Source organism: Hemiscyllium ocellatum, chromosome 17 (genome assembly GCF_020745735.1).
Source record: "Hemiscyllium ocellatum isolate sHemOce1 chromosome 17, sHemOce1.pat.X.cur, whole genome shotgun sequence".
Classification (NCBI taxonomy): Eukaryota; Metazoa; Chordata; class Chondrichthyes; order Orectolobiformes; family Hemiscylliidae; genus Hemiscyllium; species Hemiscyllium ocellatum.
In genome coordinates this window covers 11,198,960-11,220,611 of record NC_083417.1, presented here as the reverse complement: position 1 = coordinate 11,220,611, position 21,652 = coordinate 11,198,960, and positions in this window count along the sequence as shown.

The following is a 21,652-nucleotide window of genomic DNA, read 5'->3' as shown; positions in this document are numbered from 1 at the left end:
GGCAAGTAAACAAGGAAGGAATGTTGCAGGCTGTCCTGGAGCATTTCACCTGTTTTAGTGTTACTGCCTGAGGAACCTGACTGAATGTTCTTTGCGCTTCCTACAAGTAATATGGAGGGATATTTGTTACTCACTTGAGAGAGGAGACAGGATCCAGTTTAATGTCCCATCTGCAAGCTTGCCCCTTTGACAGTACAGCACTCCCTCAGTACTGCACTGAGAGCACCAGCCTCATTATTCAGCTCGTTGGCAGCACGTTATGATCTTTCAAAAGATCTTTCCAACTAAAATCAGTAAGGGCCTGGATAGGGTTTAATAGCCAAGGTCTTTTTTACCAAGGAAGGGGAGTCCAAAACCAGAGGGCTTAGGTTTAGGGTGAGAGAAGAAAGATTTAAAAGGGACCTAAAAGGCAACTTTTTCACACAGAGGGTGGTGCATGAATGGAATAAGCTGCCAGTGGGAATAATGGAGGCTAGTACAATTACAACATTTAAAAAACATCTGGATGGGACTAGATTAATTTAGCATATCTAGTTGGCATGGGCGAGTTGGACCTAAGTTGGTCTGTTTCCATGTTGTATGACTCTATGACTCGAAGTGGAGTGCTCATAAAATTCAATGGGTATCTTTCCTATTGGTAACCAGCTCACCTCCCAATCAGGTCACAATGAAATGGGCGCTGGACCAGGCCTCTAGTGCCTTCTTGCTCTCATGCCAATTGTTACTGTTCAGCAGCCAATTATTGGCAAAGGGCCACCTGCCAGCTGATGGGAATCTCTCAGACAGCGGAGGGAGGTCTGCAGGTCAGTGGGAAGTGCAGCACATGTGGTTACCTGGGCCTCGGGTTGGAAAGAGGTAGAAGAACATCCCTCACAGACTGTCTCTTCTGATTAAAGGCTCCTTCAGGTCTGTGCCAGGTTTCCCCTTCTACTCCTCCAACCAATCTTTGCACCCCTTCCACACTCGGAGCAGCTGAAGGGCTTCTCCCCCATGTGGGCCCGCTGGTGAGTCAGCAGGCCAGAGGAATTGCTGAAGGCCTTCCTGCACTCGGTGCAGAGGAACAGCCTCTCCCCTGTGTGGACCTGCCAGTGGGTCAGCAGGTCAGAGGAATTGCTGAAGGCCTTCCTGCACACGGTACAGGGTCCCCCATGTGGACCTGCCAATGATTCCCGTCCTCTTCTATCCTGGCCCTGCTGAGTGACCCCAGCCACCTGTCATCCCTCCCCCAAAACTGATTTGTCTTCCAGCTTTCGGATCTTCTTCAGGGCTGCATGCAGTTCCCGCAGTGGCCACCAGTCACAGTGGCGCTGCTGGCTTCAGAATGCTGATGTCCAACAGATTGACTGGGAACTCTCAAAGGCGACATTTCCTCTCCCCATGCTGGAGGTAAGGTCATTGCAAGCCATTTAACACCTTCCAACAGGCATTATATTTTTCAGCCCCATAAAAATCCCACTGCAAGGATCTGAACTACGATTGAAAATTCCAACCATCTGAGTTAATAGCAGGAGAAATGCACACTTAAACGTAGAGTAATGCAGCTCCACAAGGAAGTCAGTCAGTGCTGGTATGACAAAACGTCAGTTCAGTCCAGTAATATGCCTGGAAGAAAGTGAAATGTTGGGCAGTGTAGTGAACTTGGGAAGGCAAAGTGAGGAATATTGACAGGAGAAGTTATCTTGGCACTGAGGAAGTATAAAGAAGAATGTAAAAAGGTCACAGTCTGAAGAGAGAGGGTGACAGGATTATCTCCACTTAGTTTATATTTTTGTTTCATACAGTTCGGGAATTCAAGGAGTGCTGGATGAGAATAGATATCTGAAGTCCTTGGAGTTTTCATGCTGTGTAGAGCACTCAAACACTCTTAGCAGGCTGAAGTTCAAAGTCTTGAGGAGTCTGAACAGTGTAGAAAGGAAGAACATAGTCCAACTAATGAGGCAAATTGAGAAAGAGAATCCATGTTTTTAAAGCAATTGGCAAAAAGAAACAAAAACAATAGGATTGAAGTAAAGTTTTGCACAGAGTGAGTGATCAGAGTCGAGAATGCACAGACTGAGAGTACGGTGAAGACAGATTCAATTGGAATGTTCCAAAGAAAGGCAAAAACAAAACGTGGCCAAGCAGAGACTGACAGCCAAGTTCGGTACCCATGGGGATGGCCTCATCTGGGACCTTGGTTTCATGTCACACTACAGGTGACCCCATTACACTATATACACACACAAACATTCTTACAAACCCACACACTCACGCAGACCCTCTCTCATAGCAAGCTTTCTCTCATACGCTCACACACACACACTCCCACACTCACAACTGCACATGCACTGTCTCACAGATTTATACCTCTTTACACTCACACTCGCACACATACACATATACACACTCTCTCACAGACACTCATAACCCCTGCCACCCAACCACCCCCCCTTCCACACACAGACACATACACACACACACACACACACACACACACACATAAGTTTGTGACGTGAATTTGTACTTGCAGAATTACATTTTACTTTGTTCGAAAATTTCATGAATCCATGTAAGATTCTATAAATTCATTTTTTAGATTGGAATCAGTCTGACCATTGTGACACAGACATCCTCACACAGGGCACCTCACACCTTCAATTCATTATCTTTAACACCAATTGTTAAAGTTCACTTGAGAATGTAATTTTTTAAAAAAGTTTTGCGATTTACATATGAAAGAAACTGAAACCAACATGGTCATCCTGAAAGATGAAAGATTTAACAAACAAACCAGGTCTTTTTCAATGTATAATTTCAGTTACATCACACCATAAACTTTTGTTATAAATTCAGTGTCTTAAAATCTTATTCTCCACAACCACCACTCCGAAAGCTAGTGCTTCCAAATAAACCTGTTGGACTCTAACCTGGTGTTGTGTGATTTTTAACCTCATTCCAAAGATATTTAGACTGTCGTTTGGAAAGGAACAATTTGGAAGGTGGTAGACAGAAGGCTGGAGAACGACATGAAATAAGATGCTCTTTTGGAGAGCTGGCATAGACATGACCAACCGACTGGTCTGCTTCTGGGCTGGAAAAGTTCTATGTTTGGTGATTTTATGATAAAAGAATGGAACTAATTTTGAAAACTTTCAAAGAACTAGCAGAAAAGCAATGACCCAAATGGTCTCCTTTTGTGCTGTATTACTCCAGCACTCTTGCAGGATTCTTATTCCATCTCTTAAATCCACCTGAGCTGCAGAGTAATAGTTAAATTGCAGAGCACTTAAAGATATTATCTGGTAGCAAATGATTTCTTGACTATTCTGCAATTGCCTGGTTCAAGTGAAATTCTAAATCATTCAAGTTATGTCCTCGGTGTTTATTATGCTAGCTGATTAGATGAATGTTTTAAAATTACTTTCAGGGATCCATCATTCAATTTCAGTAATGTGGTACACTGAAATAAAAATGAAATATATTTGTCTTTATTTTTGCTATTGATTGCTATGTGCTCAGTCAACGGTGAGTTGTTCTTGCAGGCTTTTATGTATTGAAACCAGCTGTTCAAATTTTCACATGGAATTCTCTGCTATTAATTGACTCACCTTTTCAATCTATACAGCCATTAGAAACGTTACGGCACGAAATAAGGCCATTCAGCCCATCTTATCTGCTCTGTCTGAATACATTAGCTGCCCATTCTAATTCCAGGACTGGTCTTTAGCCTGACAGGTTATAGCACTCCAGGTTCCTTTTTAATAAGATTTCCCTTTTCCCGAAAACAAATCAAAATAACTGATTCTGTTAATGCATAGGCTTCTTAAAATGCAGACTTTCAGATGATCAACCATTAATGAAAAGGAAAATGTTGAAAATGTTGCTGCAAGTCAGATACCATCTGTGGAGAAAGCAGCAGAGTTAACATAGAACAGTACAGGCCCTTCGGCCCTCGATGTTGTGCCAACCTTTTGTCCTACTCTAAGATCAAACTGACTTGCATACCCTTCATTTGACCATCACCCATGTGCATATCCAAGAGTCGTTCAAATATTCCTAATGTATCTGAAACTACTACTACTGCTAGCAGTGAATTCCACACAACCACTAATCTCTGTGTAAAGAACCACCTCCGACATCCCCCCGAACCTTCTTCCAAACATTTAAAGTTATGCTCCCTTTTGATAGCCATTTCTGCCCTGAAAAGGTATCTGACTATTCGCTCTATCTATGTCTCTCATCACCTGTATACCTCGATCAAGACACCTCTCGTCCTCCCTTGCTCCAATGAGAAAAGCCCTAGCTCCCTCAACCTTTCTTCATAAGACATGCCCTCCAGTCCAGGCAACATCCTGGTAAATCTCCTCTGCACCATCTCTAAAGCTTCCAGAATACTTCCTATAATGAGGCATCCAGAACTGAACACAATTTTTTTTTTAGATTAGATTACTTACAGTGTGGAAACAGGCCCTTCAGCTCAACAAGTCCACACCGACCGGCCAAAGCACAACCCACCCATACCCCTACATTTACCCCTTACCTAACACTACGGGCAATTTAGCATGGCCAATTCACCTGACCCGCACATCTTTGGACTGTGGGAGGAAACCGGAGCACCAGGAGGAAACCCACGCAGACACGGGGAGAATGTGCAAACTCCACACAGTCAGTCGCCTGAGTCGGGAAATGAACCCGGGTCTCAGGCGTTGTGAGGCAGCAATGCTAACCACTGTGCCACCGTGCCGCCCACCAATATTCCAAGTGTGGTCTAACCAGGGTTCTGTAGAGCTGCAGCATAACATTGTGGCTCTTAAACTCAATCTGCCAGAGACCCGGTTTCAATTCCTGCCTCAGGAGTGTGTGGAGTTTGCACATTCTCCCTGTGTCTACGTGGGTTTCCCCCGAGTGCTCTGGTTTCCTCCCACAGTCCAATCACGTGCAGGTTAGGTGAATTGGCCATGCTAAATTGCCTGTAGTGTTAGATGAAGAGGTAAATGTAGGAGTCTGGATGGGTTGCACACCGGTGTGGACTTGTTGGGCCGAAGGGCCTGTTTCCACACTGTAAGTAATCTAATCTAATTCCTGAAGAAGGGCTTATGCCCGAAACGTCGATTCTCCTGCTCCTTGGATGCTGCCTGGCCTGCTGTGCTTTTCTAGCATCACACTTTTCAAGCCTGCTAATTAAAGCCAACACACTACATGCCTTCCTAGCAACCCTGTCAAATTGGGTGGCAACTTTAAGGCATCTATAGAGTGGATCCCAAGATCCCTATATTCCTCCACACTGCCAAGAATCCTACCATAACCCGGCATTCTGCATTCAAATTCGACCTTTGAAAATAAATATAATGTAAAATAACTTGGAACTTGAAGATATCATTAATTTTATTGTACCACCTCTGCCATGTCCTGTTGATGCCAAAATCCTGCTGAGCAAATTTCTCCGTCCAAAGTTCTAATAACTTCTTCCTAAATAAGTCATGAGTCATTTAGTAACTTTCTGAAACTCAATGCCTCATCCAGCTGTGAGATCACTGGATAACAGTCAACTATAGCTGTTATAAACATAAACATGTAAATATACAAACAATGATGGATAAGAGAAGACATCCTCAAGTCTTTTCCATGTAGTCAGTTGCCTGATCTATCAGCATGTATATCCCTCACTTCACCATGTACTTCCTTGGAGAGGGTAACCAACAACTAAAAACAAAACTATGCTAAAAACAAGAAAACAATTCTGGCATTCTGAGTTTCTTAAGTATCAAGGCTAGTCCAGGACATGTAGGAAATGGTTGTAATTTCACTGGATCAGTACTCTAGAGGCCATGAACAATTTCAAATTTCATCAGAGTACCTGAGGAGCTTAAATTTGACCAATAATTCTGAAATTGAAATCTCATCACAGTAAGGGTGACAATCATCAGTTGTTGCCAAAACACACTTGATTCACAACTATTAGTCAAGGAAGAACACCTGCTGTCTTTACCCAATCTGGTATTAACTCCAGATCAACAGCAAAGTGGTTAATTCTTAACCTTCATCTGCAATGGTCCAACAAGCCACTCAGTTTAAAGTCAATTATGCTTAACAAATTATCAGAAACTGATGTGGGAGATGATGTGGTTGGGGGTGGGAAGGTGTGATTGAGGGCTCTGTTCTGCAAAAATGGGGTTTATTGAAGACAAAAATAGAAATTGCTGGAAAAGCTCAGCAGGTCTGGCAGGATCTGTGGAGAGAAATCAGAGTTAATGTTTCAGGTCTTCAAAATGGGCCCATTTGACATGCCAGTTTTATCCAGCTGGAGGAGGTTCAGAGAAGATTTTTCAAGCTGTGGCCATGAATGGAGGGATTGACTTATAGAGAGAAGCTGGGAGGTTTTTCACTGGAGTGTAGGAGTTTGAGGGATGACCTCATAGAGGTTTTTAAATCATGAGGGCCATAGATAAGATGAACAGCAAAGTTCTTTTCCACACAATGGCGGATTTCAAGACGAGGGAGCATATTTTTCAGGTGAGAGGAGAGAGGTTTGAAAAGGATGAGAGTGTTTTGTGTGTGGAATAAATTTCCAGAGTTAGAAATCATATAATGCCAGATTTATTTAAATTCACAAGCTTTTGGAGTGCTGCTCCTTCATCAGGTAGCTAGTGGCGCAAGACCATAGGACACAGAATTTATAGTAAAATATCAAAGTGCAATTCAACTGATGTGACTTACTACACAAGCCAAAATTGTTGTTGTATTTAATCTTTAGAATGGGGATCCAGGTTTCTATCGATTAATATGTAAATCCCAGCATTTCAAGTCACAATCCAGAGATAACTTAAGGTTTTATTGGAATGAAAAAAAGGTGACATCTCAGCTCAGACAATGCTCTGAGATTAAAGAGATTAAAGTCTGTCTGTATCTAACCTAGAATCAGAGTGGTTTTATTTCCAAAGTAGGAATTTATAAAATGTTACATGGACTAACTGCCCACAGATTCTGTGCTTTTTGAACAAAACAGAATGTATCTACAAATACAAATCTGCAAATGCAAATTCACCCATAGACTTATATATTAATCATTTGAAACCTGCATACTCATTTTAAGTGATTAAAGACTTAACAGCAGTTTAGGTTTGTTCAATACATCTCATTAGTTGTCTGACACTTTGATCTTTTACTATAAATTCTTTCACTATAAATTACAATAGAAATACTATAAACCATTAGCTATGTGATGAAGGAGCAGTGCTCTGAAAGCTAATACCCCCCCAAATAAACCTATTGGACTATAACCTGGTGTTGTGTGATTTTTAACTTTGACCACCTTAGTCTAACAATGGCACCTCCATAGCATGAACTTCCAAAGGAAATGGTCGCGTCGCTGTGAATACAGTTACAAGATTTAAAAGACATTTGGATAAGTGCATGGCTAGGAAAGCTTTGGAGGAATAGGGGCCAAGTGCAGACAGGGGGACTAGTTCAGGTTGGGATTATGTTCAGCATGGACTGATTGGACTTAAGGGTCTGTTCCCATGTTGTATGACTCTACGATTCCATGGTGATTACAACATGCTCAAATATTGCCCCTGGGTTTCTCAGGGGCAGGAATGGTTGCGGGATGTTCCAGGGTGTAGAGCATTTAAAAAGAATAGGGAGGGGGAAAGGAGGGAGGGGGGGTGTAGCACTACTAATCAGAGACGGTATCACAGCTACAGAAGTTTCCATTGTCGAGGAAGATCTGCCTACCCGAGTCAGTATGGGTGGAAATTAGGAACAGCAAGGGAGCAGTCACCTCGTTAGGGGTTTACTACAGGCCCCCCAATAGCAGCAGGGAGAAAGCATAGGTCGGCAGATTTTGGAAAAGTGTGGACATAGTAAGATTGTCGTAATGGGTGACTTTAACTTTCCCAATATTGATTGGAACCTCCTTCAAGCAGAAGCTTTGAATGGAGCTGTTTTGTAAGGTGTGTTCAGGAGGGTTTCCTACCTCAGTACATTGACAGGCTGACGAGGGGAGAGGCCATTCTAGACTTGGTGCTCGGAAATGAGCCGGGGCAGGTATCAGATCTTGTGGTGGGAGAGCATTTTGGAGATAGTGACCACAACTGCCTCACATTCTACATAGCTATGGAGAAGGAGAGGATTAGGCAAAATGGGAGGATATTTAATTGGGGAAGAGGAAACGATGATGCGATTAGACATGAGTTAGGAAACATGGACTGGGAGCAATTGTTCCATGGTAAAGGCACTATAGACATGTGGAGACTGTTTAAGGAACAGTTGTTGCGATTGATGAATAAATATGTCTTTCTGAGACAGGCAAGAAGTGGTAAGATAAAGGAACTTTGGATGACGAGAGCGGTGGAGCTTCTCGTCAAAAGGAAGAAGGTAGCTTACATAAAGTGGAGGAGGCTAGGGTCAAGCTCAGCTCTAGAGGATTACAGGCAGGCAAGGAAGGAGCTCAAAAATGTTCTGAGAAGAACCAGGAGGGGGCACGAGAAAAGCTTGGCAGAACGGATTAGGGAGAACACAAAGGCATTTTACTCTTATGTGACGAATAAGAGAATGGTCAAAGAAAGAGTAGGGCCGATCAGGGATAGCATAGGGAACTTGTGTGTGGAGTCTGAGGAGGTAGGGGAAGCCCTAAACGAGTTTTTTGCTTCTGTCTTTATGAAAGAAATGAACTTTGTAGTGAATGAAACCTTTGAAGAGCAGGTGTGTATGCTGGAATGGATAGAGATAGAGGAAGCTGATGTGCTGAAAATTTTGTCGAACATTAAGATTGACAAGTCGCCAGGCCTGAACCAGATTTGTCGTTGGCTGCTTTGGGAAACGAGAAATGCAATTGCTTCGCCACTTGTGAAGATCTTTGCATCCTCGCTCTCCACCGGAGTCGGACCTGAGGAGGCAAATGTAATTCCTCTCTGGAAATCCCTGGAAATTACAGACCAGTAAGTCTCACATCTGTCGTCTGAAAGGTGTTAGAAAGGATTCTGAGGGATAGGATTTATGACCATCTAGAAGAGCATGGCTTGATTAAATGCAGTCAATGCAGCTTTGTGAGGCAGGTCATGCCTCACAAACCTTATCAAGTTCTTTGAGGATGTGACTAGAAAGGTTGATGAGGGTCGAGCTGTGGATGTGGTGTATATGGACTTCAGCAAGACATTTGATAAGGTTCCCCATGGTAGGCTCATTCAGAAGGTCAGGAGGAATGGGATACAGGGAAACTTAGCTGTCTGGATACAGAATTGGCTGGCCAACAGAAGACAGTGAGTGGCAGTAGAAGGAAAATATTCTGCCCGAAAGTCAGTGGTGAGCAGTGTTCCACAGGGCTCTGTCCTTGGGCCTCTACTGTTTGTAATTTTTATTAATGACTTGGATGAGGGGATTGAAGGATGGGCCAGCACGTTTGCAGACGACACAAAGGTTGGAGGTATCGTTGACAGTATAGAGGGCTGTTGTAAGCTGCAGCGGGACATTGACAGGATGCAGAGATGGGCTGAGAGGTGGCAGATGGAGTTCAACCTGGATAAATGCGAGGTGATGCATTTTGGAAGGTCGAATTTGAAAGCTGAGTACAGGATTAAGGATAGGATTCTTGGCAGTGTGGAGGAACAGAGGGATCTTGGTGTGCAGGTACATAGATCCCTTAAAATGGCCACCCAAGTGGACAGGGTTGTTAAGAAAGCATATGGTGTTTTGGCTTTCATTGACAAGGGGATTGAGTTTAAGAGTCGTGAGATCTTGTTGCAGCTCTATAAAACTTTGGTTAGACTGCACATGGAATACTGTGTCCAGTTCTGGTCACCCTATTATAGGAAAGATGTGGATGCTTTGGAGAGGATTCAGAGGAGGTTTACCAGGATGCTGCCTGGACTGGAGGGCTTATCTTATGAAGAGAGATTGACTGAGCTCAGACTTTTTTCATTGGAGAAAAGGAGGAGGAGAGGGGACCTAATTGAGGTATACAAGATAATGAGAGGCATAGATGGAGTCAATAGCCAGAGACTATTTCCCAGGGCAGAAATGGCTAACACAAGGGGTTAGCTGGTTGGAGGAAAGTATAGAGGGAATGTCAGAGGCAGGTTCTTTACACAGAGAGTTGTGAGAGCATGGAATGCGTTGCCAGCAGCAGTTGTGGAAGCAAGGTTATTGAGGACATTTAAGAGACTCTTGGACATGCATATGGTCACAGAAATTTGAGGGTGCATACATGAGGATCAATGGTCGCACAACATCGTGGGCTGAAGGCCTGTTCTGTGCTATACTGTTCAATGTTCTATGTTCTATGTTCTAAGTATTAACCCTTTCAGACCCTGATCCAACAGACTTCCTCCTTGGCCCTAGGTTCCTACTCCAGCATAGGCTTTGCCTCACTTGTGCTCTGTAAGTTTAAATATCACTGTAAGATCAGTGTAAAAGGTTCCACTGCATAATTAAAGAGAAGCAAGGGAAATCCCCCCTGGACAAAACATACACATATCCAAGACAATGAAAATTAAAATTGAATGTTCTGGTCATTTATTTTGTCTGCTATTTGTGGGGGTTTACTGTGTTTACCTCCATGACTACCTTCAAAAAATAAAAATGATCGACAAAGCACTTCAGAATACTTTCAAGACATAAAAGACACAATATAAATGTGATACAAAACAGAAAATGCTGGAAAATCTCAGCAGATCTGGCAACATCTATGCAGACAAAGCAGAGTTAACGTTTCAGGTCCCTTCTTCAGAGCACAGATAAACGTGATGGTTGAGTTAATAATGAGGAGACAGGTATTTGGGAGAGCTCTTTCTCACAATTGCTGGCTGGAAGCAATACGTTCAGTTCATGATTAAGAGTGGGGCTTTCAATGTGTTGTCATTGTGTCAAAAGCAAAGAATTATTTACGCACCTAATATGCTGTCTTCATAATGCATTATTACCAAAATTCTCTGGGCTACAGAAAGCAACTTCATTTATTTATCTTAAGAAACTGTAAATTGACCAAAATTGATTACAATTCACTTTGTTTGGGACTCTGAGAAAACAGATAACTAGTCCTGTTGTGTGGAAAGGAATTACATTAAATCTCGTTGAATATTGAAGCACATGTCTCTCAATGTTGTTAAATATACGACATGATCATTCATGATGAATAGCTGCAGTCAAAATATAATATAATCGATATTGTTACTCCAAAACTAGCCTTAACTCATAACTGGTTCAGCCAAGCTGAAACGTGGCAATTCTAATTTATTTGAAAGGTTTTCCATATTATATCAAATTTCTCACTGAGTTAAAAAAAACTCTCTTGAGTGCTTCCACATCTATTCTTTGGGTCTAATTTTGACTCTCAGGGAATAGGTTTTGAGGGTGTTCAAATCAAGCCAAAGCTTCTGATATTTGGGTGAAACCTTAAACCGAGGCTGCATTCCTGAGGAACTTTGTGTGCTGCCAAACAGTGCAACGAATCAAGGAACATGTCTTCATCAATTAGGAATTTCCATGTGAGAAATATTGAAGGTGGTTTCTACAATCTGCCTCTTCTGGGTTAGAATAAGATTCTGCCTCACAGTGGCAAGTAAAATTCTCCAATTCTCGTTCAATTTACAGATGTTACGTTGCTTTTAAAAATGAATTCAATTCATTCCTTCTATTCTCTAAAAAGTTCAGAATCCAAATGCCTTCTTGCAGTTTGTCTTCAGATTTCATTGAGTCAGAGAAGAATTGGGATGTTCTCCTGCTCAATACTTATCTCACAACTAACACCTTAACAGACTATCTGGACATTGGCTGTGTGTAAAAGCCACCTGTGTTACCTTTGTGAGTACATTTGAAAAGTACTTCATCGGTGTGATACACTTGGAGAAAGGTGCTATATAGTTGCAAGTTTCTTTGTTTTCTTCTTCCACACCAAAGGCATGCCAGTTAGATGGATTGTTTTTGCTAAATTGTCCTGTAGTGTCCAGGATTGCACAGGGTAGGTGGGTTAGCTATGGGAAATGTGAGATTATGAGGCTAGGGTGGGGTGGTGGGATGCTCTTTGGAGTTATAGTGAAGACCATTTGGGCCAAATGGCCTCTATCTGCACTGTAGGGATTCCATGACTACAAGTCCATGAAATTTTGCAACAGCTAACATAATTTGACCTCTATCTCATGCATTTAATTCAATGGGAACTGACTCATCAATAAGTTACATACTCATTTTAATTGGGACATTTCTGTCACAAAGTGACAGCCTTGGGCTTCCTGGTCAAAGCATATTATAGGAGTATCTTCGCTTTGTGGACAGCGATGGTCCAAACAGAATGCCTATCACCATCTTCTCAAAGCAGCAGAAATGGTCAATAAATGGAAATTCTCTCCTGCAGAGATGATCAGCATTAATATTCTGTGATCTCCAAGGGTAAGCCAAGAAAAGTCCAGATTGTGAATGCCGCCTTCCTTTCCACTCCTCAAAGTTGCTGTCTTCCAGGGAAAAAAAATTACCAGCTGTTTAGCCTCAATAGCATAGGAGCTAATGCTTTCAATAAGCACTCTCCTTCAAACCATCAGCAATTCATTGGAGTGCATAGCAGAGCTTTGTATAGTTAGAAGTCTCCAAATACATTTTGCAGTCAGAGCCTAGTTACTTGTCCTGTCAAGGCTCATAGGTCACAGGTGACCTTGGTTCTCCATGAACCTAGAGTGCTCTTCCACGAGCAACCATGGCCTCCCCCATGGTACAGCTCACCACAACCTCTGATGAGTCAGCAGCTCTTGCTCAGTGGGACTTATGACCCTTGGAATTTTGAATCCGGGAGAAGTCCACGACTGACCTAACACCAATAGGTGAGAAAAGCAATGAACCAAAATAGTCCCACATTTAATCTTACTTTAAGATACTGTGTAAAACTATCTCTTTAAACAAGGATTCATCTACCAGAATGGGTGACTGTTGACTGGAAACCGAACGAATGTGAACACTGCAGATGCTGGAGAGTCACAGTCAAAAAGTGTGGCACTGGAATAGCACTGCTGGTCAGACAGCATCCGAGGAGCAGGAGGGTCACTGTTTCAGGCATAAGCCCTTCATCAGGACTGTTGGGAGGTGGACTGAGTGATAAATGGGAAAGGAGTGGTGCTGGGGGGAAGGTAGCTGAGAGTGTGATAGGTCGATTGATGTCGAGGTAATTGTGATAGGTCGATAGGGAGGGTGGAGCAGATAGATGGAAAGAAAGATGGACAGGTAGGACAGGTCAAGAGGGTGGTGCTGAGTTGGAAAGTTGGATCTAGGATGAGATGGCGGAAGGTTAGATTTAGAAACTAGTGAAGTTGATGCTGATGCTGTGTGGTTGAAGGACCCTGGGACAGAAGATGAGGCATTCTTCCTGTGAACTGGACCAACTGTTTAATTATTGCAGTGGAATTTGGTGGTAACTCAACTTCTAACTCAAACTTTGTCCGACATCTATCAGGCACAAGTGAGGAATGTGATAGAATACTCTCGACTTACCTGGATGAGTGCAGCACCAATAGCACTCAAGAAGCTTGACACCAGTGAGAACAAAGCAGCAGCTTGATTGGATCCTATCCACCATTTTCAACATTTCCTCCCTCCATTATCAATGTTCAGTGGCAGCAGTGTGTACCATTTACAAGTTGCACTGCAACAGCTCATCAATGCTCCACAGACAACATCTTCCAACCTCAAGGCGTTTACTATTGAGAAGGACTAGGACAGCAGATGTGTGAGAGTGTCACAATCTGAACATTCCCCTCCAAGATACACACCACGTTGAGTTGGAAATAAATCACCATTCCTTCATTTTTGCAAGACCAAAACTCAAGAACTTTCTCCCTTATGATGTTATGGGTGTTCTTTCACTTGTATGGACCACAGCTGTTCAACAAGACAGATCACCAATACTTTCTCAAGAGCAGTTAGGGATGGGCAACAAATACTGGCCTAGCCAATGATACCCACGTCCCATGAATGAATAAAGAATATGTTCTAACCACCTGTCCTCATGTATATTTATGAATCCAAGAGGCCCATTATGTCTTATTATGCTACCACAAAACATCTTTGGACATTTTTCAAGGTTAAATGTGCTATCAAATGCAATTTGTTCTTGTTGTTTTAATCAACCACTAAAACTTAATCTTCTTAATGAACTTAAAAGAATTAAGAATGCCCTGATGACAAGTAGAGACTTATTTTTACGGAGTTCTTTATCACAAACAAGCATTGACACTTGCACTCCTTTCATTTCTCACATTAAGCTTTTATGGATCATTATGTGCGTTTGGAGATTGGAAAAAGTCAGAGGCTCCACTGTTATAGTGTCAGGGTAAAGCTGAATTCGTTCTGGCAGACTGCATAGGAAGATTGAATGATCAAATATAATTGCTCTTGAGTGCATTATTGATAAATGACTACTGATTAGATCCATTCCTCCAATTGCTTATGCTTGTGAATATATAAACATGCATATAATAAGTAAAAGCAGGTAAAAGAGAAATCATGTCTTCGAGCAGTACTGAAATGTAAGATGTACAGACTTGCTGAAGCCTGATAGCATAGTTCAGACCATGATTGGTACCTTGCCATTGTTATTTTTACAGGCACTGATACTTGCATGAAGACTGTGTGTTTCAGTTTAATCTCTGCCTTATTCTGGCCTCTTAAACATCTCCAGTTTTCATTGCTGCAAGTCTGATGGCCATTCCCTTCAACAGCTTAGACCCTAAACTCCCGAATTACCCCAACACTTGTCTCCAACCCTCTCCTTCTCTCTCCTTCTTCCAGGCATCTTTAAATTCAAACACTTTGACCAGAAAAGAAAGAAAATACTTTCACTTATATAGTGCCTTTCACGACTGTTGGAGCCTCCAACTGCTTTACAGCCAATTAAATGCTTTTGAAGTGTTGTCACAGTAGCTGATTTAGGATAATAGAATCATGCAACTTGAAAAATGACCCTGCAGCCTAGCTCCGTCCATGCTGACTGTGTTTCCCAAACTGAACTAGTCCCATTTGCTTGTGTTTGGTCCATTTCCCTCTAAACCTTTCCTATCCATGTACCTGTCCAAACGTATAGAGCCAAAGAGTCAAAAAACATCAATGTAGTAATGGCCAGTAACCCGAGTTAATTCTCGACAGGGATAAATTGTATCAATTATGTAGGAGAGAAATTCCTTTCTCTTCAATATAGTTTCCTTAGCACTTTTACTTTGACTTCAGAAACGAGATGAGACCTCAGTTTAACAGTTCATCAGAAACACAAGAATAATTTACATTTTCACTCACTGCATGAAAAAATTGCCCCTTAGGTCTCTTTTATATCTTTTCCCTCTCACTCTAAACCTATGCCGTCTACTTCTGGACTCCCCGATCCCATCCATGCCCTTCACGATTTCATAAACAGCAATGAGGTCCCCCCTCAGCCTCTGACAGTCTAGGCAAAACAGCCATAGTCTATTCAACCTCTCTCAAAAGCTCAAATCCTCCAACCCTAGCAATATATTTATAAATCTTTTCTGAACCCTTTCAAGTTTCAAAACATCATTCCGATAGGAAGGAGACCAGAATTGCACACAATATCCTAAAAGTGGCCAAACCTATGTCCAGTACAGCCACAACATGACCTCCAAACCTCTGTACTCAATACTCTGACCAATAAAGGAAAGCATACCAAATGCCTTCGTCACTATCCTATCTACCTGCAACTCTACTTTCAAGGAGCTGTGAACCTGCACTCCAAGGTCTCTTTTTTCAGCAACACTCCCGAGGACCTTACCATTAAGTGTATAAGTCCTGCTAAGATTTGCTTTCCCAAAATGCAGCATCTCGCATTTAACTAAATTAAATTCCACCTGTCACTCCTCAGCCCATTGGCTCATCTGATCAAGTTCCTGTTGTAAGTCGAGATAACCTTCTTCGCTGTCCACTACACCTTCAATTTTGGTGTCATCTGCAAACTTACTAACTATACCCCCTTTGCTCACATTCACATCATTTATATAAATGATGAAAAGTAGTGAACCCAGCACTGATCTTTATGGCACTCCTCTGGTCACAGGCCTCCAATCTGAAAAACAACCCTCCACTACCACCCTCTGTCTTCTACTTTTGAGCCACTTCTGTATCCAAATGGCTAGTCATCCCTGTATTCCATGAGACCTAACCTTGCTAGTCAGTCTCCCATGAGGAGCCTTGTCGAATGTCTTACTGAAGTCCATATAGATCACGTCTACCACTCTGCCCTCATCAATCCTCTTTGTTACTTCTTCAAAAAGCTCAATCAAGTTTGTGAGACATGATTTCCACTCACAAAGTCATGTTGACTTTCCCTAATCAGACCTTGCCTTTCCAAATACATGCACATCCTGTCCCTCAGGATTCCCTCCAACAACTTGTCCACCACCAAAGTCAGGCTCACTGGTCTATAGTTCCCTGGTTTGTCCTTACCATCTTTCTTTAATAATGGCACCACGTTAGCCAACCTCCAATCTTTTGGCACTTCATCTGTGACTATCGATGATACAAATATTTCAGGAAGAGGCCCAGCAATCGCTTCCCTAGCTTCCTGCAGAGTTCTAGGGTACACCTAATCAGGTCCTAGGGTTTTATCCACTTTTATGCATCTCAAGACTTTTCAGCACTTCCCCCTCTGTAACATGGACATTTTTCAAGATGTCACCATCTATTTCCCTACATTCCATATATTCCATGCCCTGTTCCACAGTAAACGCTGATGCAAAATACTCGTTTAGTATCTCCCCCATCTCCTGCAGCTCCACACAAAAGCTGCCTTGCTGATCTTTGAGAGGCCCTATTCTTTCCCTAGTTACCCATTTGTCCTAAATGTATTTGTAAAAACATTTGCATTCTCCTTCACCCTATTTACCAATTTGAAGTGGTCAGCCATAGAGCGTTGGGATTATTTGGTGCTTGTGTCTCAGAGATGTTCTCTGAAATGTTCTGCAACTTGGCGTCCTGTCTCCCCAATGTATAGGAGACCACATTGAGAGCAATGGACACTGTAGATGAGATGATTGAATGTGCAGAAAAATCTCTGTCAAATGTGGAAGGATCCTTTGGGACCTTGGATGGAGGTGAGGGGGGAGGTGTGGTGTCAGGTTTTACATCTCTTGTGGTGGCAAGAAATGGTTGTGGGCAGGTGCTGAGGAAGGAGATGTGGCTGTAGTCGCGGGTCTATATCATCAACCTATCACCTTCCAAGTGACCCCAGCACCACAACTCTGCCATTTATTTCCCTTAGGCCCCACTGCACATTCCTGATGAAGGGTATATGCCCGAAGCATTGACTCTCCTGCTTCTCAGATGCTGTCTGACCTGCTGTGCTTTTCCAGCGCCACACTTTTTGACATTATGACACGTGGTATGTAAGAAGAAAGCAGGACCTTTGACCCCAAATGACTGGTCACTTTGATATTTTTGTAGTCAAGGTTGAGACACAGAACTTGGACACAGAAGCCTCTGAGTCTGAGGACTCACAAGCATTGGGTCACAACTTGACATCTGCTTATATAGCTCAGCATCAGATTTTGCCTGGAAACGCTCCTCCAAAGCTGCTTCAGTACATTTTAACACAGAGAAGGCACTATCAGAATTCAAATTGTTCTTGTTGATAGATGATAGCCTTACAACTCAAACATATGTCAGCAAACCTAAAAGCAATTATTGATAAAAATGATGCAGGTACATCGCAGTTGGCTAATGTAGAAAGAAACATGCAGTTTGAAAGTAACAACAGTTTGGTTTATAAAAAGAAGACTGGAAATAACGTCCTAAATTAACTTCAGATTGTGAGATTACAATTCAAGAAGTGGGCTAAAGAAAGTTGCTTCAATCAGCACGTAAAAGGATTATGTAGGTTATTGAATGCTTGGATTCCAGCAAATGTAAAGCCTGTTTACCTAGCCCTTGAGCTAAGGGAAGGTTGTATCACAGAATTTACTTTTCCATTTGCATCATCTGTGTTTCATTCTATGAGAGGCCCAGTCCCGACCTGCAAAAAAAGACAATAGGAAATCTGAAAGGAGAGCAGGAAATAGGATCTCAGATACGGATTGGAGCTACAACTTCAAATCAGCCTACCGTCTGAGAGAAAAACATCAAAAGGCCTTAAAGAATAAAAGGAGGCAAACATCAATGTTATGCCTTTTACATCTTGGAACGGTGTAACCCTAACACCAGTTACTTGTCATACCTTTTTTCTCATCATTCTTTAGAATGTCTGCTTCATGCTTCACCTCTGACTTCCAGCTCCCATTGATTTTTCTCTGAGTCCACACCCAGGCTTAAATAATTAAGCACAGTGTACCTCGATCAATGAACTCACATGATGGAGAACATTTTACAATTGCTGCCATTTATCTAGTTAAAAACACACAACACCATGTTTATTTGGAAGCACTAGCTGTAGGACCTGTTGGGTTATAACCTGGTATCGTGTGATTTTTAACTTTGTACACCCCAGTCCAACACCAGCACCTCCAAATCATGACTGCCATATATCTAGATGACATGCTAACAATATGGAAGACTAATAAGGAGCCCAACTTAGAAAAGTGGAACATAGTCCTTAGACGCTTCTCCCAGGTAGGTGTATGTCTTAGAAGGGAAAAACATCTGTCCTCCAGTCACCCCAATAATCTACTTGAGCTACAGAGTTGACAAGACTGGGTAACCCCTACTGGAAGATAAAATGAAAGCAATCAAAGTTGCCCAGCTCCTAGATCTGTATTAGAGCTTTTCTTGGGCTGGTGAATTATTATGAAAAGTTCATGCATAACCCATCCTCCATTCTGTCACCTTTGCATCAACTCTTAAAAAAGAGTCAGCCTTAGAAATGGTCACCCAGCCAAGCCTTGGCTTTCAGGGAAGTGAAAGCTGACCGATAAGAACAGGAGTGTCAGATGTTCTGTTCACTCTGAAAGCTGGCTATGTGGGAGCTGGATCAATGCCTAGGACTTGCCCGTGTAAATGAAAGGTGACTTGGTGATAAGATACTGGTCTTTGTGGAATTATTTTGCATACATATTAAAATTGTAACAGTTCTGAAGGATGGATGAATTTTAAGTTGCTATCTCACACCGACATTTCTGTTATATGACATTCTATTGCTCCTGCTCTGCTGTGAATTATCTCCAAATGTTAACGGTTAGTTCATCCTGTACAGAGTCTTACTGTGTGATATGTATACAGTTTTTTTTAATTAATGGAAGACACAGGGAGAAACACTGGTATCAGCCCATTTTCAATGCAGAAGGAGATTCGTGAGTTGTCAGAACCCATTACCATTGAGACAGGAACCACTTAGTCATGGATTCCCAGCAAATCAATTTTAGTATTGGTCTGCGTTGGTTGCACACTGCTATCTGCCACATTGCTTAGCAGGGGATTGAGTAGGATTTCCACATGGTGCAGTTAGCCAGCTCCTTTTGAAGATGGCCTGCCTCTTTTAAAAGGAGGGTGTGTACATGAGAAGAAGGTGTTACTGGTTGAATGTACAGACACTGCCTGCATGTAGGAGCTGCACCAATGACAAGAGCCTCGTCAGTTCATGGATGTGACGCAGTATAGTCTTAGTCTCTCAAGTGGGCAGGAGAAGGGAGACCACAGTTTCTTGGTGAAGAGGGAAGGCTACATGGGGATCTTCAAGAACCACCCTCTTAAAGTAAATGGGGGCAGGTGGCTGAGGGCACCAATTCAATTAACCCTTCCCCATGGACCTAGCAGTAGTCCCAGAAGAAGTTTATTGAGCTCATACATGTGGTCAAAATCAGTGAATTCATCTTCTCCTGAGATCTCCTGTCCAACCACAGCACCAACCTGGCATGTTTCTCAATATCCCAAACCCCATCCCTTCCACCATTAGCAACCTTGACACTCAGGCTGAATATCCAGTGTTCAAATACTTCTTGCACTCACTTCTCACTGTCTCCATGTACGTTTAATCATAATGGAACACTGCATGCAGAGATGTTGGCCAGGGAACACGACTGTATGTTGGAGTGGAAGGCAATTGGAAGCTTAGGGTCAGTTTTTGCAGACAGAGCATCGGTGTTCTGGAAAGTGGTCTCTCAGTCAGCACTTTATTTCCCAATGTCTAGATTAGAGTGTTGCTGGAAAAGCACAGCAGGCCAGGCAGCATCCGGGGAGCAGTAAAATTGACGTTTTGGGCAAAAGCCCTTCATTAAGATTAGAGGCAGGGTGCCTGCAGAGTGGAGAGATAAATGATAGGAGGGTGAGGGTGGGGAGAAAGATGCATAGAGTACAATAGGTAAGTGGGGGTGGGGATGGAGGTGATAAGTCAGAGGGGAGGGTGGGGGAAGGCAGCAAAGAGTATAATGAGTGAATGGGGTGGGGATGAAGATGATAGGTCAGAGAGGAGGGTGGGGTGGATAGGTGGAAAGGAAGATAGGCAGATATGACAGGTCATGAGGGGGGTGCTGAGCTGGAAGGTTGGAGCTGGGGTGAGGTGGGGAAGGGGAAATAAGGAAACTGGTGAAATCCACATTGATGCCATGGGGTTGAAGTGTTCCGAGGCAGAAGATGAGGCGTTTTTCCTCCAGGCGTCGGGTGGTGAGGGAGCGGAGGTGAAGGAGGCCCAGGACCTGCATGTCCTCAGTAGAGTGAGAGGGGGAGTTGAAATGTTGGGCCACAGGGCAGTGGGGTTGATTGGTGCGGGTGTCCCGGAGATGTTCCCTAAAGTGCTCTGCTTGGAGGCGTCCAGTCTCCCTGATGTAGAGGAGACCACATCGGGAGCAACGGACACAATAAATGATATTGGTGGGTGTGCAGGTAAAACTTTAATGGATGTGGAAAGCTCCTTTGGGGCCTTGGATAGAGGTGAGGGAGGAGGTGTGGGCGTAGGTTTTGCAATTCCTGCGGTGGCAAGGGAAGATGCCAGGATGGGAGGGTGGGTTGTGGGGGGACGTGGACCTGACCAGGTAGTCACGGAGGGAACGGTCTTTGCGGAAGGCGGAAAGGGGTGGGGAGGGAAATATATCCCTGGTGGTGGGGTCTGTTTGGAGGTGGCAGAAATGCCTTTGGATGATGTGGTTTATGCGAAGGTTGGTAGGGTCGAAGGTGAGCACCAGGGAGGTTCTGTCCTTGTTATGGTTGGAGGGGTGGGGTTTGAGGGCGGAGGGGTGGGATGTGGACGAGATGCATTGCAGGGCATCTTTAACCATGTGGGAAGGGAAATTGAGGTCTCTAAAGAAGGAGGCCATCTGGTGTGTTCTGTGGTGGAACTGGTCCTCCTGGGAGCAGATATGGCAGTTTTACAAACGCACCAACCCCCACAGCTACCTGCATTGCATCTCTTCCCACCCTACCTCCTGCAGAAATGCCATCCCGTATTTCCAATTCCTCTGCCTCCACCATATCTGCTCCCTTCCTGGCACCCTCTCCTGCCACCGCAGGAATTGCAAAGCCTGGCCCACACCTCCCCTCTCACCTCCATCCAAGGCCCCAAAAGAGCCATAAAGTTTTATCTGCACATCCACTAATATCATTTATTGTATCCGTTGCTCCCGATGCGGTCTCCTCTACATTGGGGAGATTGGGCGCCTCCTAGCAGAGCACTTTAGGGAACATCTCTGGGACACCCACACCAATCAACCCCACTACCCTATGGCCCAACATTTCAACTCCCCCTCTCACTCTGCTGAAGACATGC